The sequence below is a fragment of the Hyperolius riggenbachi genome, chromosome 12, assembly GCF_040937935.1.
Source record: "Hyperolius riggenbachi isolate aHypRig1 chromosome 12, aHypRig1.pri, whole genome shotgun sequence".
In the NCBI taxonomy this organism is placed as follows: Eukaryota; Metazoa; Chordata; class Amphibia; order Anura; family Hyperoliidae; genus Hyperolius; species Hyperolius riggenbachi.
In genome coordinates, this window is record NC_090657.1 from 169,637,972 (window position 1) to 169,650,573 (window position 12,602).

At 42.6% G+C, this 12,602-nt stretch overlaps 1 protein-coding gene across 2 annotated transcripts in view; it reads right to left on the reverse strand.

The window, feature by feature from the left end:
- The window catches only part of EDN3 (endothelin 3), a 218,243-nt gene that overhangs the window by 100,091 nt on the left and 105,550 nt on the right, over nt 1–12,602 (reverse strand). The gene's annotated exons all lie outside the window — the stretch shown is intronic.

Sequence of the window (12,602 nt, forward strand, 5' to 3'; positions counted from 1 at the left end):
TTTAAGTGTCCCTTTAAATGAGGAACTCTCACATGTTAAGTAATAAAAAAAAAAATCTAACTTTATTGAGCACTTTAGGAGATAACTTGTTTCACGGCATAAACTGCTTCCTCGGGTCGATTGCTGTGCTTTTCGGGTCTGCAGTATTAGCCACAGATGCCAGTCTAATACTGCAGACCCCAAAGGCACAGGAATCTGCTTACGCTGTGAAATACTTGAGAGGTCCTCATTTAAGGTAGGACCTATTCTTTTACCTAAAAACAAGGCACACCAAGAGCCCCAATAGTGTAATATGTACTGGTAAATGGTTACTAGATAGAGTAAATATTAATACTCACAAACCAGGGTTACCATTAGGCAACCACTGTAAAGGCAGGTGGGGAGATTTTCCTGACCCCACTCAGGAATAATTAGTCGCTCTCTGTAGATGAGAAAAAAGGGGGTTCAACCCTCCACCCAGGGTGGACTCGTTATTATGCAGGAGAACAGAGGCGCCAAAAGGATAAAAGGAAGCCAAATGGAGCCTAAAAACCAAATTCTTGGTAAATAGAGGAGGTAGTGGTGGACTTACCTCCTCCAAGTAGACACACGACTGTAGTAAAGACAGTCAATATATTTTATTTAATTTTGATTGTTGGAGTTCATAAATAAAATATATTAACTGTCTTTACTACAGTCGTTGTGTGTACAGTCGTGTGTGTCAATTTACCATGAATTTGGCTCATTTAGCTTCCTATTCTTTTACCTACCTGTGTTAGTTTTATTTTTTGGTACATACATAGCTTCTTTTTCTGGGCGCCTCCTACCTTGCTTTTACCTGACTTTGTAGGATGAGATGTTATAACGATACAGAGTGATCAGCGACAGCTGTGATGACGTTGCTGTTGCTCTTTGTGTTTGGATAGAAGTACAATTTTCCAGAATTTTGGCCATTTGGTTCTAAATACTTCAAAAGGAGGAGACTGGAATAAGAGTAATGGTAAAGTTTGTGTTAGAAAGTGACAGGCTACCCATAATGCTGTAGGCTTCTACAGTAGCCAATTGGCACCTTTATCTGCATACGGACTACAGGAGTCTGGATTCACAAGAAATATGACAACTGTAATGAGATGAATATAAAGGCTGCCGTATGTATTTCCTTTTAAACACCAGTTCCCTGGCAGTCCTGCTGATCTTTAGCTGCAGTAGTATCTGAATCACACCAGAAACAAGCATGTGGCTAATCTTGCCAGATCGTACAATAATGTCAAAAACATCTTATCTGCTGCATGCTTGTTCATGGCTGAGGCAAAGGATCAACAGGTCAGCCAGGCAACTGGTATTGCCTAAAAGGAAATAATTATGGCAGCCTCCATATACCTCTCACTTCACCTTTAAGAGTCGCTAGTCAGGCAACATAATTTGGTAAACAGAGCACCATGTTTAACAGGACAGTCGAAGCCTCAAACCTGCCATGAAGAATGTGATATATGATGTAACGCTATACTCCCAGGCCAGACCTGTACTGATTTCCCTGATTAACAAAATGAAAGCTTGGATTTCAGACATTTTCTGTAGGACAACAGCCTGAGGGAGACGTTCCTCCAGCTGTCTCTCTGCACTATCCAGCTGTAGAACCACATGTGCGCGAGGCGGGAATCCTTTAGAATTCCTCATGTATTCATATTTTTTTAGTTTCTTTACACCAAACATTTCTTTCATTTCAGCAGAAAGTATGGGGGCCATCAACATGGGGAGAAAAACTATTTCTTATAGATTATCTGAGGTGAAATACCTTAAGTCAATGGTGCACTCATTGGACTTCATAATGCTGTCTTGAAGAGGACTGCGTCCTCAGTTGTGCCCCGGCACGGCTCTGCTTTCTTGTAATTCCTGCCGGACCAGGCCCAGACCCACTTTGAGTTGGGCCCTTTCAAACAGAAGCAGTTCTTTAGCATCATGTGCAGTTCGATTCTCCAAACCAACCCAGTTTTACAAGCAGTAGTTAGTTTGTTTCTATTTCCCATTGTTCCAAACCCTACACTGTACTGGCACTTTATAGTTGGCCAAAAGGGACCAAGAACCCACCTACTGGAGGCACTGCAAATGGAAGCACCATATAATGAAAGGGGTCTACACATCATCGCTTCCAGGATGTGTCCACAAAATAAGGCATGAGGCCTCCACCACACCACAGGGGTTCAGGCATATTTCTGTGAAGGTGCAAGTCTAGTAAACTTCAAATACATTCAGTTTGCTTCAGAAATGAAGCGTTCACAAAGCCAGTGCAGTCTCAGAATAAGGCAGGTGTTTATATTACATGACTATCTAAGCCGGAAAAAAAAAAATGTCACAATGTTCATCAAGTTCTACCTCTGCCTGAACCATGGCACTTATAGTGACAAGATAGGTGCACTAAACAGAAAATGATGAATATATTGAATTGCAGCGGTTCTACATACAAAAGCTGCAGCTACAACAGGATATTCATGTCCTGAGGTTATTTCTCTAACTAGTCCAGAGGAAAAGATGTCTGGGCACTGGACAGAGGTGCGCATAAAGTTACAAAGTCTGTCTCCAGCAGCCTAAGTTCGGGGTCAAGGGATGTACAGATGTTCTGTTGCTATAGAGGAGGGAGGGAGGGAGGGAGGGAGGGAGGAAGGACGGCAGCTCAGTAGAAAAGAAGAGGCTCCTGTTGAACAGGTGAGGAGAAATTCATGGGTATCAGTTGAGCATCACTTTCAGTAAAGATTTGGTGTACCAGATCTTGATGGGACATCGGGAGATACCTGTACTCACGCCGGATACTTGGCTGAGATGGTCATAAATGGGCGCCTCAGTCGAGTGTCATCTAGCATATGCCCCTAGCTCGGGAGTGATGAAGTCCTCTTATATTGATACTAATGGTGGCTGTAAAGGGGTCATTTCAAGTCACAGATGCTTCTCACTAAGTTTTGAACCCAGTGGTACAAGACCTCATTGCATTGTACGGTTGATGGGAGCAAGATATGTGTGGCAGAGAAAGTGCCAGTTAAAGCCAAAGTGGTTCTGAGGCTCGTAGTGGTCTGCCTGAATAGTGAGCTCACTGAGCTTGAAGATGGAGGCAGTTATGGAGGGAAGGGAGTTAATGGGGTGTTGCTGCATTAGGTTAGTTAGGGGGAAGAGGATATTAGGCATAAAATAACGCCAGAGATTGGCATTAAATCAAACAGTGATTGTTCATCTGAATCGTTGGACATGGCCCCACAGACAGCAATGCAAGTCATCATATTATTAAGCGTAAATTATATAGTAAGTGAAGAACACAAGTGGACTGTCTAGAGTTCCGCTTCAAACGTTAGAATCAGAGAGCGTGTTGGGCAAATCAGAGGTGTTAATGGGGTGTAGATGTGAGGAGGTAGTACTGCGCAAGCCTGAAAGCCATGATACCCAAACCCTGGTGCCAGAATCCACTGAACCAAAACCCCATCTGTTTCACGGGAAGATTTACTCAGAAATAATGCATACATTAAATGTAATTCATAAAGAAAGCTGTAAACGGTTAACATGAATAGAATCCTACAGCCGTCTCCCGGGAAGGCCGATGTACACATATAGCAAGATGTTCAATTAATAACATTCGCCCGTGTCCTGAAGCAAGATGTTTGGCTTTATTTTAGAAGAGGAAGTCATCTGTTCCCCATTAACACTGAGGTTAAAATGTTCTGACATTAAGAACCAAAAAAATGGTTTTTGATCAAGTGTAAAAGTCTTTTCAGCCAATAATTTCCTTTATCAAGGGACAAATTTTTCTCTTAACTCAACCATCAACTTTGGCAGCCCCCTCAAAAAAATCCCATTACATTTAAGGTTACATAGTTGCATAGTTACATAGTTATTTTGGTTGAAAAAAGACATACGTCCATCGAGTTCAACCAGTATAAAGTACAACACCAGCCTGCTCCCTCACATATCCCTGTTGATCCAGAGGAAGGCGAAAAAACCCTTACAAGGCATGGTCCAATTAGCCCCTAAAGGGAAAAATTCCTTCCCGACTCCAGATGGCAATCAGATAAAATCCCTGGATCAACATCATTAGGCAAGTAATTGTAGCCATGGATGTCTTTCAACGCAAAGAAAGCATCTAAGCCCCCTTTAAATGCAGGTATAGAGTTTGCCATAACTACTTCCTGTGGCAATGCATTCCACATCTTAATCACTCTTACTGTAAAGAACCCTTTCCTAAATAAATGGTTAAAACGTTTTTCCTCCATGCGCAGATCATGTCCTCTAGTCCTTTGAGAAGGCCTAGGGACAAAAAGCTCATCCGCCAAGGTATTATATTGCCCTCTGATGTATTTATACATGTTAATTAGATCCCCTCTAAGGCGTCTTTTCTCTAGACTAAATAAACCCAGTTTATCTAACCTTTCTCGATAAGTGAGACCTTCCATCCCACGTATCAATTTTGTTGCTCGTCTCTGCACCTGCTCTAAAACTGCAATATCTTTTTTGTAATGTGGTGCCCAGAACTGAATTCCATATTCCAGATGTGGCCTTACTAGAGAGTTAAACAGGGGCAATATTATGCTAGCATCTCGAGTTTTTATTTCCCTTTTAATGCATCCCAAAATTTTGTTAGCTTTAGCTGCAGCTGCTTGGCATTGAGTACGATTATTTAACTTGTTGTCAATGAGTACTCCTAAGTCCTTCTCCAAGTTTGATGTCCCCAACTGTATCCCATTTATTGTGTATGGTGCTAGACCATTAGTACGTCCAAAATGCATGACCTTACATTTGTCAACATTGAATTTCATCTGCCATGTATGTGCCCATATAGCCATCCTATCCAGATCCTGTTGCAATATGACACTATCTTCCTGAGAGTTGATGATTCTGCACAATTTTGTATCATCTGCAAAAATAGCAACATTGCTCACTACTGCATCTACTAGGTCATTAATAAATAAATTGAAGAGCACTGGACCCAGAACAGACCCCTGTGGGACCCCACCAGGTTAAGCTACGTCTTCTGGTCTCGTTGCTACCACAAACATCTGAAATAAAATCTCTGTCAAATCTGACATCTGAACTGTGAGATACAACATCCCGCCATCAACAACACAGACACACCTGCATAAAAACAATGTAAAAGAGATTTATAGAAACAGGAATATGGATGGACAGGGTTCTGCTTACCCACGTATGCATCATAAACAATTACTACCGTGTTCTTGGCTAGAAACATTGAGAGTAAGTCCAAACATCTCATTGAGTTTCTAGAAATTCCTCAGTCAAAATTTAGTGCTTTAATTAAATTACTTCCCTCGGGTGGTTTATAATGAAAATGTATCAGGATTTTGGGTGTGGGCTGTTAAACAGGAACAAATAAATAAGGGAAGAAGTTAGAGGAACATGAGGAACTTTTCCAGCAATGAGGGGATAAAAAAGCCACTGGCCCAATGCCCAACTCTCTGATGACTGAATACTGAGGTGTAGCACTGAAGACCTAATTTATAGGGCAGCAGGCAGGTGCAGCACTGGAAACCTAATTTATAGGACAACAGGCAGGTGCAGCACTGGAGACCACATTTGTAGGACAACAGGCAGCTGCAGCACTGGAGACCACAGGCAAGTGCAGCATTGAAGACCACATTTGTAGGACAAACGACAGGTGCAGCATTGGAGACCACATTTGTAGGAGATCAGGCAGTGCAGCATTAGAGATCACATTTGTAGGACAATGTACATGTACAGCACTGTTGACCATGCATGTAGGACAACAGGCAGATGCAGCACTGGAGACCACACTTGTAGGACAACAGGCAGGAAGTCATAGGAAGCCTTTTTCCTACATTGTACCTAACCCCACAACACCATGTGCACAGATTGATAGGCACGGAAACAGATAGGCAGGTGATCATCTACCACATGTCATCAGGGTGCTTTACTTCCCCTCATCAACAACACAGACACACCTGCATAAAAACCACGTACAAGAGATTTATAGGAACATGAATATGTATCGACAGGGTTCTGTTTTCCCATGTATGCATCATAAACAATCACTGCCATGTTCTTGGCTAGAAATCGTTCATTGGAGAATAGTTCAAACATCTCATGGAGTTTCTAGAATTTCCTCAGTAAAAACTGAGTGCTGTGATTATCATGGTTTATCATGAAAAGGTCTTTGGATTTTGAGTGTGGGCTGTCAACAAACAGGAACCAATAAATAAGGGGAAAGGTTAGAAGAGCAAAAGGAACTTTAACAGCAATTTAAAATAAATAAAGCCACTGGCCTATGCCCAACCCTCGGAAGACTGAGGTGGAGCATTAAAAACCTAATCTGTAGGACGAGAGGCATGTGCAGCACTGGAGATCTCATTTGCAGGACAACAGGCAGGTGCAGCACTGGAGCCCACATTTGTAGCACAACAGGCAGGAGCAGCATTGAAGACCACATTTGTAGGACAACAGACAGGTGCAGCACCAGAGACCAGATTTGAAGAATAAAAAGTAGGAATACAGGCAGTAAGCCATGGAATAAACTGTTTTTCTCTACCCCACTACATTATGTACACAGATGGGTGGGCTTCAACACAAGACAAGCTGTAGAGCATCTACCAAATGAGTTCTTGGTGTATAAAAAAAAAAAAAAAACCTGCAATTAAGTGGCAAAGCTTCATACTTCTAGCTTGGCTCCATCCGACCATAGTGAAGACTGCAGAAAGTACTGCTGACAACTGTCTCTTACAAAACGCTTTCTTTTCTTTCACACTCTCCTGTCACTAGCTAACCTGATGATGCTGGAACTGTGAAACTGGTCGGATTGGAGAATAGGCCTTTAAGTGATATGTGTTACTACGTGCTTATTATAGCCTGCATTGTGATTACTGAGCAGAGTTCTTCCTTTGTATGCACACGCCGGGAATCGGTGGACATGACGGGGTGAGAAAGGGACGGACAGGACAAGGGAAATGCTGATCCTTGTATTGAGGCAGATATTACCCTGGTTTGGTAGAGTGAGAAGTTGTGGCACTCCAGTGTGTGAGATTTAGCAGCATCTGGTACAACTCTTATTGCAAGAAGCAGAGAATTTCATTCTACGGACCAGGCTTGTGGGGCTCCACGTGACACTATAGTTTCATTATATATTCTTTGAAACTCTCTACATATAAAACTCACTCACCTCAGACTTTATTCATCACAGCTTTCCAGTAAATAGATTTCATTTGTTTTCACAAGGTCAATTCAAGGGAACAATAAAATTCCCTTTGTTGCTTAGATATAGGTTACGAAGAGTAATTTAAAAAAAAAAACACATCAGTGGAAACTCAGTGGAAGGAGAGGTTTTTAGCTTATGAAAGAACAAGGAAGTATTTGCACATCTGCCAGGCTTTTATTGCTTCCTGTGTCCCTCATCAGAGAGATCTTTCCTCTCCTCCTATTCTTGGTGAGCCATTAGTCCTGCCCCCCCCCCCCCCACCGCCCAGAAACACAGATGTACTACAAGGGTGATGAACTGCATTTTTTGTACTTTGACTCTGAACAGACATTTGGCATTGTGATGTATTTCAGTTCTACCTAACAAGCCTTAACCACTTGAGGACTGTAGGCTTACACCCCATAGTGACCAGGCTATTTTTTACTAATTAGGCCACTGCAGCTTTAAGGGCTCGCTGCAGGGCCGTACAACTCAGCACTCAAGTGATTCCCCCCCTTTTCTGCCCACCAACAGATATTCCTGTTGGTGGGCTCTGATCGCTCCCCCAATATTTGTTTATTTATTTGTATATTTATGTATTTTTTTTTTTTAAATAGTTTTTTTTTTATTATTATTTTTTTTTATCCCTCACTCCCTCCACCAACCAATCACCTTTGAGAGCCGATCGCTCCTTTGTCTCCCAGGGGGACAGCCAAGTGACACGGCTGTCCCCAGCAAAGCACTGCTGTAGATCGCAGTGCAGTACAGTGTACAGTGGGTTGCAAAAGTATTTGGCCCCCTTTAAGTTTTCCACATTTTGTCACATTACTGCCACAAACCTGCATCAATTTTATTGGAATACCACATGAAAGACCAACACAAAGTGGTGTACATGTGAGAAGTGGAACGAAAATCATACATGATTCCAAACATTTTTTACAAATAAATAACTGCAAAGTGGTGTGTGCAGAATTATTATTATTATTATTATTAATTTATAAAGCGCCAACATATTCCGTGGCACTGTACAAAGTAAGAAACAAACATGGGGTACATAATAATACAGACAATGGTGTACACCAATATACAAGATACATAATTAGTGACAAAATACAAAGAATGATACAAAATACAAATTATAGAATTGGTAATAGCAGTGATAAAATTAACATGATGAATAAAATGTATAATGGTTACCAAGGGGGAGAGAGCCCTGCCCTTGCAAGCTTACAATCTAAAGGGAATGGGGGGGGGGGGGGGCAGAAGGAGGGGTAGTATGCAGCAAATATATAGAGTCTTTGTGTTTTAGGATACCTAATAGGAGTGCAATTTGGTCTTAGGACAAAGGGAAGTGGCCTAAGGTAGAGCATATGCTTGTCGGAACAAGTGTGTTTTTAGAGAGCGTTTAACGGTAACAAAGGTTGGTGAGTGACGGATGTGTTGTGGGAGGGCATTCCAGAGGAGGGGTGAAGCGCGTGCGAAGTCTTGTAAACGTGAATGTGAGGAGTTGATTCTAGAGGAGCACAACAGAAGATCATGTGCCGATCTGAGATTGCGATTGGGTTTGTATCTGGAGATTAGTGAGGATATGTACCGGGGAGAGAGATTGTGGAGAGCTTTGTAGGTTAGGGTTAGGAGTTTGAACTGAATCCTCTGGTTAATTTGCAGCCAGTGAAGAGCTTGACAAAGAGGGTCGGCAGAGGAAGATCGAGAAGAAAGATGAATGAGACGAGCAGCTGAGTTCAGCACCGACTGGAGCGGGGCCAGTTTGTTAGACGGTAGTCCACAAAGTAGTACGTTGCAGTAGTCCAGACGAGAAATTATGAGAGCATGTATTAACATTTTAGTTGTGTCTTGAGTGAGAAAGGGACGGATGTGAGATATGTTTTTGAGTTGGAGATGGCAGGAGCTGGTTATGGAGTGAACATGTGGAATAAAAGAGAGAGATAAGTCGAATATCACCCCCAAGCACCGAGCTTTGGGAACTGAAGTTATGGGGGTGTTATTAACATTTATTGTAACTTCAGGCAGGGAGGTGGACAGAGACGGTGGAAAAATTATTAGTTCTGTTTTACTCATATTAAGTTTTAGGAAGCGATGATCAAATTATTCGGCCTCCTTTGATCTGAGTGCAGTCAGTTGCCTATAGACATTGCCTGATGAGTGCTAATGACTAAATAGAGTGCACCTGTGTGTAATCTAATGTCAGTACAAATACAGCTGCTCTGTGACGGGCTCAGAGGTTGTCTAAGAGAATATTGGGAGCAACAACACCATGAAGTCCAAAGAACACACAAGACAGGTCAGGGATCAAGTTATTGAGAAATTTAAAGCAGGCATAGGCTACAAAAAGATTTCCAAAGCCTTGAACATCCTAAGGAGCACTGTTCAAGCGATCATTCAGAAATGGAAGGAGTATGACAACTATAAACCTACCAAGACAAGGCCATGCACCTAAACTCACAGGCCGAACAAGGAGAGCGCTGATCAGAAATGCAGTCAAGAGGCCCATGGTGACTCTGGATGAGCTGCAGAGATCTACAGCTCAGGTGGGAGACTCTGTTCATAGGACAACTATTAGTCATGCACTGTCCAAAGTTGGCCTTTATGGAAGAGTGGCAAGAAGAAAGTCATTGTTAACAGAAAGCATAAGAAGTCCTGTTTGCAGTTTGACACAAGCCATGGGGGGGACACAGCAACCATGTGGAAGAAGGTGCTCTGGTCAGATGAGACCAAAATGGAACTTTTTGGCCAAAATGCAAAAACGCTATGTGTGGCAGAAAACTAACACTGCACATCACTCTGAACACACCATCCCCACTGTCAAATATGGTGGTGGCAGCATCGTGCTTGGGGAGGTGCATCTCTTCAGCAGATACAGGGAAGCTGGTCAGAGTTGATGGGAAGATGGATGGAGCCAAATACAGGGCAAACTTGGAAGAAAATCTCTTGGAGACTGCAAAAGACTTGAGACTGGAGCGGAGGTTCACCTTCCAGCAGGACAATGACCCTAAACATAAAGCCAGGGCAACAATGGAATGGTTTAAAACAAAACATATATATGTGTTAGAATGGCCCAGTCAAAGTCCAGATCTAAATCCAATCGAGATACTGCGGCAAGATCTGAAAACTGCTGTTCACAAACGCTGTCCATCTAATCTGACTGAGCTGGAGCTGTTTTGCAAAGAAGAATGGACAAGGATTTCAGTCTCTAGATGTGCAAAGCTGGTAGAGACATACCCTAAAAGACTGGCAGCTGTAATTGCAGCAAAAGGTGGTTCTACAAAGTATTGACTCAGGGGGGCGAATAATTACGCACACCCCACTTTGCAGTTATTTGTTTGTAAAAAATATTTGGAATGATGTATGATTTTCGATCCACTTCTCACATGTACACCACTTTGTGTTGGTCTTTCACGTGGAATTCCAATAAAATTGATGCATGTGTGTGGCAGTAATGTGACAAAATGTAGAAAAATTCTAGGGGGCCAAATACTTTTGCAACCCACTGTAAATTGCGATTGTCACTGGGAGAATGAAGGAGAGATGCACGCAAAGTTATGAAAAATAAAATTATCCTGGCGAGCTCCACCTCCTATACTCAACCTCCAAATACTGTGGGTATGCTGCAATAGTCATCAATGTTGTACCAACATGTATCATATCTTATTCCTATATCACACTAAGCGCTTCCTCACAGTCCACTATAGATGTGGATATCCAAGTCCCACAGTTCTCAAGTATAATACGCTCCTCTTCACTCTTCAACTCGGTGCGTCTCATGCAGAAAGGGAAACAGAAAGAACAAAAACCTTCATCGCATAGGCTGCCAGAATGTCCGAGCAATCCTCCACCAGCTATGGCCCGTGCACAACTCTAACGATATCACCATTCACTGTGCAAACCACCACCCGCCGTGGTTGCTCTCACCTTATGCTATGGCTGCCCAGACCCACAGACAGCTAACACAGCACGTGATTCCACACGACCATTCACTTGTCTCCTTACTTCAATTCCGATTCAAGGTCAATCTCCCCCAAAAAGAACACAGTTAAAACATCATTGCGCAGGCTGTTTCAACTAATATAAGAAGGTAACCCCTAGCCGGGATATATCACCGTGTCTCTAGTTATGGGGGCCACCAATAGCACACCGTGTTACCCCCACCTTCCGGGATCGTGCTCACCTGATTAATAGGCTGCCCAAATCACAGACAGCTCCACAGCGTGTGTGCACGATCTAGTGCTACCAGCAAACTTCAACTCACTCGTAGGTCCACTTTGCCAGCATCCAGCCACAAAAGATACTGCCCACTGCAACTGAAAGCTAATATGGCTGTGGGACTTGGATATCCACATCTATAGTGGACTGTGAGGAAGCGCTTAGTGTGATATAGGAATAAGAGATGCACGCAGTCTCCTGCAAAGCCCCGCCCCAGAACTTCACGCCAATTGGAGTTGAGAGGTCCTGGGGCTGCCGCCGCGTCCACGCCAATTAGCATGGCGTGGTCTTTAAGTGGTTAACTCTCTACAGAAGGAAATGGGGATGTAACAAACAAATAAAAAAATTCGTATAATTACAACATTAATTGTGAAACACAACAGCCATTTTTTAACAAACAAAAAAGGTGGAACAATTCCATTTAGATCCTGTCCACACTACCTTCTCCGGGAGTGTTCTGCACATGCGTGGTTCACAAAAGAATAAACCAGGCATGCGCAGATTGCTCCTGTTGATGGAAAGGGGATCAAGAAGGGCATGCAGACAGGATTGTGCATGCACAGTCAGCATGACCAGAGTTCTAGTCGCACATCTTACGGAGCCACCAGCGGGAGAACCGAGGGAACCCAGAGGGCGCTGAGGGACCTCACGGTCAGCAAGGGGCTGGAAGAAGCGCCATAAAATCTTTAGCATACTGCAATAAGTGAGGCCCTAAAATGCACTGTTCACATATTTGATTAAACTTAGCCAAGGAGATTGATAACTAGACTACCCCCTGCATAGCAACAGAACGTGTTCCTAGCTTGGAAGATCTCTCATCTACCCCTTTCTTCTTCCCTCCAGATTTACTGGACAACATACCTGGGCCCATATGCAATTCACTTTTTCTCCTGAGTTGTCTCCTAGGAGACACTTTCTCAACTTATTTTCAAAAGAACTTCAGCACTTTGCAATGTAAAAAAGTAGGTGACAATGTAGCTTAACAAATATTGAGTATTTTCTTACTTGTTGATGGTGACAAGGGCCCTAGGAGATAAATTTTTCTTCTCTTTAAAATACATTTTCAACACTTTGCAACTGAAAAGTACCAAAAAGTAGGTGAAAAAGTATTATCAAAATTATTTTGAGTATTTTCTTGCTCTGTCTAAAAAGGCATTTTATTGACAGGGTGTGAAAATATCCCCCAACCTAGAAGATAACTCTGTAGAAAACATTAATT